Below are 7,132 nucleotides of genomic sequence, written 5' to 3' on the forward strand. Positions count from 1 at the left end.
GAAAAGTAATTTGCCAAGAAGGTTTTGCGTTCTTTAGGTGAATTTTGACTAATTTCAACAATATCATGTATCAAGCAGGCCCGCTACTAATGGACTGTGGGGTCGATCTGTGCATACATGGTCTCCCATACAAACTAAGACCGTTCAAGCGGCGTTTCTACTCTCCGATTCGTAAGCTGCAGTATTAGAGCCGCACATAGTTCTTGGTCCTGTAAGCGGCTTGAACGTGTTCGACCTCACAAGCATCAATCGCCAGTCTGAATCTCAATTGTTAACATGGATTGATAGTTGTCATGGCAACACCGTATTTTCGTATGTAAAAATAAAGTACGATTCCCCTCGATGGTTACGCGGGCCTATTTTATCGAGACGACAGTAAATGCAGAGAGATACCATTTTGACATTTTGAGGCCGTTCTTCCATCAGTTAACGGAAGAAGAAAAATCGCGTGGGTGATTTCAACAAAATTCAGCCCCTTTTCATACAGCAGAAGACCCCCTTCTTACAATCTTGGAACTGTTTGCAGGCAAAGTGATTAGTGCTGGGCTATTTCCCCCTCGTTCTCCAGATCTCACAGTGAGTGATTTTTTACTTGTAGGTTGAGCTGAAAAAGGAAGTGTATCGTACAAATCCTGAACTGAAAGAAAATATTACGAATGAAATGAGAAATATTACAGTAGCAGAACTCACTCGAGAATGTGGTTCCCAGGATACAATGCCTTCATGACCCAGGAAGGACGACACTTCTGGCATCTTTTATAAGGTAAGATAAGATTGTACACACGCTTCAAGCAGAGCAGCCGCGTGCCACAAAAGTTTGGTTGAGGCAACTGCCGTAGCGCAGAGAACAAACACCGTGTTTTCGGTCTTAGTATGAGAGACCCTGTACACTACAGGTATGGTACTGGAAATGAAGTATTGCCTATTGATTTTTTTTAGGATTTGTTTTACGTCGCACTGAGACAGATAGGTCTTATGGCGATGATATGATAGGAAAAGGCTAGGAGTGGGAATGAAACGGCCGTGGCCTTTATTAAGGTACAGGCTGGCGTGCAAATGGAAAACCACGGAAAACAATCTTTAGGGTTTCCGACAGTGGGGCTCGAACCCACTATCTCCCAGATGCAAGCTAACAGCTGTGCGCCCCTAACCGCACGACCGATTGAATTTTTAATTTTGAATTTGAAACCCATGGTTCATGGTGTGGGTTACTGTAGTCACGTCCTAGTTCGTGAACCATGGGCAACGGCTGAGTGGCCTGGTAAGTGGTCCTGAAAGTCGGGATACCAGTTGCTATGGAATGGGAGTGGGCATCTCGGACATATTCTGAGTCATGGCCCTCCTTGTGCTCAGGCGGCTAGGACTATACAATTCACCGGTGGTCCATAACCCGTTAGAGGAGAGATCCTCACCTGGACTATGTGCAGGTAGGGTAGCATCCTGCATCATGAATTTACCGAGCTCAGAACATTTTAAGCAAGCCTCGGACCTATGGGAGTAACGGAGTCCCACTCCCATTTGACAGGCGAGGGAATCCTTGGAAACAACATGGCGAACGAAATGGAATTCGATGGGGAGCTATCAATATTAATGGGGCTTATGGAAGAAAGAAAGTAGAACTGGGTGAGTCAGCAAAGAGGATGCATCTGGATGTGCTAGGAGTAAGTGATATTCGGGTAAGGGGAGATAACGAGGAAGAGATAGGAGATTATAAGGTGTACTTGACGGGTGTTAGAAAGGGAAGGGCAGAGTCTGAGGTAGGGCTCTTTATCAGGAATACCATTGCATGCAACATAATTTCTGTTAGGCACGTAAATGAGCGAATGATGTGGGTAGATTTGTCAGTTGGGGAATTACGTCGAGAATTGTCTCAGTGTATTCACCATGTCAGGGTGCAGATGAGGATGAAGTTGACAAGTTTTATGAAGCATTGAGTGACATCGTGGTCAGGGTCAACAACAAGGATAGAACAATGCTAATGGGCGATTTCAATGCGAGAGTTGGGAATAGAACTGAAGGATACGAAAGGGTGATTGGTAAATGTGGGGAAGATACGGAAGCTAACAGGAACAGTAAGCGTTTGCTGGATTTCTGTGCTAGTATGGGTCTAGCTGTTATGAATACATTCTTCAAGCATAAGGTTATTCACCGCTACACATGGGAGGCTGCGGGTACCACATCCATAATAGACTATATCTTAACCGAATTCGAATTCAGGAAATCTGTCAGGAATGTACGAGTTTTCCGGGAATTTTTCGATGATACAGACCACTATCTGATCTGTAGTGAGCTAGGTATCTCTAGGCCTAGGGTAGAGAAAGTGAAATCTGTCTGTGAACGAATAAGGGTAGAAAATCTCCAGGGCGAGGAAATTAGACAGAAGTACATGGATATGATTAGTGAGAAGTTTCGAACTGTAGACAGTAAGCAGGTTCAGGATGTAGAAAGAGAATGGGTGGCATACAGGGATGCTGTAGTAGAAACAGCAAGGGAATGCCTAGGAACAACTGTGTGTAAAGATGGGAAAAGGCGAACATCTTGGTGGAATGATGAAGTGAGAGCAGTTTGTAAACGTAAAAAGAAGGCCAATCAGAAATGGCTCCAAACAAGGGCCGAGAGAGACAGGGATGTGTACGTAGATGAAAGAAACAGAGGGAAACAAATAGTTGTTGAATCCGAAAAGAAGTCGTGGGAAGATTTTGGTAATAACCTGGAAAGGCTAGGTCAAGGAGGAGGGAAACCTTTTTGGACAGTGATAAAGAATCTTAGGAAAGGAGGGTAAAACCGAAATGAGCAGTGTTTTGAGTAATTCAGGTGAACTCATAATAGATCCCAGGGAATCACTGGATACGTGGAGGGAATATTTTGAACAGCTTCTCAACGTAAAAGGAAATCTTGGCGTTGCGAACAGCCAAGCTCATGGGGAGGAGGAAAATTATGTTGGTGAAATTTCTCTCGAGGAAGGACGGTAAATAAACTCCATTGTCATAAAACAGCAGGAATAGATGAAATTAGACCTGAAATGGTGAAGTATAGTGGGAAGGCAGGGATGAAATGGCTTCATAGAGTAGTAGAATTAGCATGGAGTGTTGGTAAGGTACCTTCAGATTGGACAAACGCAGTAATTGAACCTATCTATAAACAAGGGAACAGGAAGGATTGCAACAACTATCGAGGTATCTCATTGATTAGTATACCAGGCAAGGTATTCACTGGCATCTTGGAAGGGAGGTTGTGATCAGTAGTTGAGAAGAAGTTGGATGAAAACCAGTGTGGTTTCAGACCACAGAGGGGCTGTCAGTATCTGATATTCAGTATGCGCCAGATAATTGAAAAATGCTACGAGAGGAATAGGCAGTTGTTATTATGTTTCGTAGATCTAGAGAAAGAATATGATAGGTTACCGAAGGAAAAGATGTTTGCCATACTAGGGGACTATGGAATTAAAGGTAGATTATTAAAATCAATCAAGGGCATTTATGTTGACAATTGGGCTTCGGCGAGAATTGATGGTAGAATGAGTTCTTGGTTCAGGGTACTTACAGGGGTTAGACAAGGCTGTAATCTTTCACCTTTGCTGTTCGTAGTTTACATGGATAATCTGCTGAAAGGTACAAAATGGCAAGGAGGGATTCAGTTAGGTGGAAATGTAGTAAGCACTCTGGCCTATGCTGACGACTTGGTCTTAATGGCAGATTGTCCCGAAAGCCTGCAGTCTAATATCTTGGAACTTGAAAATAGGTGCAATGAGTATGGTATGAAAATTAGCCTCTCGAAGACTAAATTGATGTCAGTAGGTAAGAAGTTCAACAGAATTGAATGTCAGATTGGTGATACAAAGGTAGAACAGGTCGATAATTTCAAGTATTTTGGTTGTGTATTCTCCCAGGATGGTAGTATAGTAAATGAGATTGAATCAAGGTGTAGTAAAGCTAATGCAGTGTGCTCGCAGTTGCGATCAACAGTATTCTGTAAGAAGGAAGTCAGCTCCCAATCGAAACTATCTTTACATCGGTCTGTTTTCAGACCAACTTTGCTTTACGGGAGCGAAAGCTGCGTGGACTCAGGATATCTTATTCATAAGTTAGAAGTAACAGACATGAAAGTAGCGAGAATGATTGCTGGTACAAACAGGTGGGAACAATGGCAGGAGGGTACTCGGAATGAGGAGATAAAGGCTAAGTTAGGAATGAACTCGATGGATGAAGCTATACGCATAAACCGGCTTCGGTGGTGCGGTCATGTGGGGCGGATGGAGGAGGATAGGTTACCTAGGAGAATAATGGACTCTGTTATGGAGGGTAAGAGAAGTAGAGGTAGACCAAGAGACGATGGTTAAACTCAGTTTCTAACGATTTAAAGATAAGAGATATAGAACTAAATGAGGCCACAACACTAGTTGCAAATCGAGAATTGTGGCGACGTTTAGTAAATTCACAGGGGCTTGCGGACTGAACGCTGAAAGGCATAACAGTCTTCAATGATAATGTATTTGAAACCCTCCATAATAGTGTAACTTGGCGTCAGGAAAGTTATCTGACCGTAAAACTGTGATTTGTTTAAAAGTTGTGCTGACTCCAATAAATTGGGAAAAGGCCGGGTAGAAGAATAAGAATAAGAGTAAGAAGATTGTTCTTAGATATGTATTTTTAGCACTTCTGAACATCTAAAACTCCGTATGTTGAATATTAACAAAACACCAAGTGAATGGCTCCTATAAGATGATTTAATTTACATTCATAGCACGTGAAAATTTCCTCTCTCTCACGAACAAGTCTTGAAGGACGGTACTTCCATTAACATGGTTAGACTAGCCATGTAGCTGCCTCGTTACAGTTCCTCAATTTGAACGCTCGTTGAAATATTGAAGAGTGCGCGCGTGAAATTGACCTGGTAATGGCTGCGAGGGACTTGGAGACTTGTGGTTATCGGAGACACTCTAGAGCCAAGCGTCCAGCCGTTAGCTTGCTGATTGATTCGTTACACATGCAGATCGTCAGCGTCACTCTATTCGCCCGACTGACTAGCTTCCAGTTCATATATCGTCAGTCCTCCATTGTTACTGTCATAGAAATAGGATACAGTACAGTGAGAAGAGAAACTGATCTCTCAATCTCGATTACTTTGTCATCAGATTACCTAAATTGAGAGCTGGTGTATAAATGTTTAGAATGATCTAAACTCATTGAAACAGTCTATTATGGATTGAAGATGTGATCAACATCATCGCTGGCCAACACCAGTTGTCCGGCTGTGGTGTACGAGGTGCGTCCAACTCGATCTGTCGATAAACCCCTCTTCTTTCACGACTTCACCCAGTCTTGGCATCTCTCATCTACATCCTTCAGTAGTTAGTCTCCTATTCCCACCTCCTCTGGGATTATATCAGTGGCGGTTGGTGGTATCTGAATCTGGATGTTGCAACATCATTTTCAATGTAGCATTTTTATATGACAAGCTTACAGAAATATCAAACAATTCTTATTAAGTAATGAGCTGCATCCTTATTAAAACTCATATATATCCAGCAATTCACACACAGGAAATAAGAGGTAAATTATACAGTATAACTACAGTTATTCTTAATTTACTTGAATGGAAAATTTGCCCTCCTGTTTTTTATTCATCCAAACTTGTCAGTCACCCGTAGATTGAAGTCTACCATCTCCATCACCAGATATTTTTCAACAAAAAGTATCGCCAAGGCCAACAGTCCTTCCTGGGTCATAGAGCTCCCTAGGAATGTTTTTACTCTTTTCAAAGTATAATTATGATTGCCGCTGAATGTTGGTAAAATTGTGGGTGGCACAGTACGTCGTACGCTAGTGGAGTGGAAAAGGAGAGGTGAGAAAGCAGGAATGAAGTCATCTCAACAGAGCGGTGCAATCGAACGGGGACATTGGAATTGTTTCTCGATAGGGGGCTTGCTAGTCTCCTGCAACACCCAAGCACCGGTAATAGCAAGCATGCTACCTGATGCTATAGGTCTACAGGCTTAGGCTTGTCCCTGCTGAAATCACATTGCACCGCGCTATTTGCTTCGGAGTTGCCGTAGGAAAGTAAACCGCCTGAGTTTGATTCAAAGCCGGCAGCCTTTAATAGTCCATTAAGAAGCATTAGTTCATCGAGCGACCAAAGATGGTTGATTTTAACGTATTTTATAGCATATGTTAGGTTTGTTAAAATATAAAGAAGAAAAGACGACAAGAAAGGTGTAAAATTCTTGCGAGTTGTGCAACACTGCAACTATATCACTCACCGCCCTTGGAATTTATCGTTATTAATTTTGTCATTCCACAGTGATTTTGCTTTTTTTTAAAGAAACATCTCACGTGCACTGGCCCAAATTGGTGCTATGGCCGCCTTGGTGACAAGCCAGGGATGGTGCCACTCGTTTATCATGCTCCAGCATGAAAGCACATCTTCTGATTATTGCATCGGCTGGAAATCGGTTTATCCAAGTAATGATGCCATTGCTTATATCGAAGCTTTCTCAGCACAAGTCATTCTTCTTCCGTGCTAGTGTGTTATGAACAAACATCATGCAGGCTGCTATTTTCTTGTACATCCAATGTCTCCTGACGCACTCTCTTCCTCTTTCCGGGGAAAGTCAGGTAATACGGAGTACGATATCAAGCTGACCTCATGGCACACTCATATCTGACTGGACAGCAGTCATCTTGGCAAGCCAGGGTGGAGAATGAGGCTCTGTGTGCCAAGCCTCTTTTTCATTTGAACCATCATGTGTCCAGCATTCTCTGGGTCCCTTTTATTGATGTGGCCTTAACATTTCAGTCCAACGCCCCTGATCACCTCTGAAATGTCAATTCTGCCTAACTGTCGGATTTCACACTTTATCTATCCTCGTATATCCAGGAACAAAAATTTCCATGCTCATTTTTACCAAATCCAATTTGTCTGCCAATGTCCTTGTGCGAGCTGTACGTCGTAACTGCTGCTTGTAGGGTTGCCACCAGCCCAGCTTTCTCCCGGTCAGTTCAGAAATCAAGGTAATTGTCCACAGTGAGACCGAACGCTTAAATAACCGGTAATTCGAAAGCTTTGTTATGAACGTATTTTATTAAACATGTATTTTCTTAAACTATTATTAATGGGCAATGATGATGTAATT

The sequence above is a fragment of the Anabrus simplex genome, chromosome 1 (genome assembly GCF_040414725.1).
Source record: "Anabrus simplex isolate iqAnaSimp1 chromosome 1, ASM4041472v1, whole genome shotgun sequence".
NCBI classification, from domain to species: Eukaryota; Metazoa; Arthropoda; class Insecta; order Orthoptera; family Tettigoniidae; genus Anabrus; species Anabrus simplex.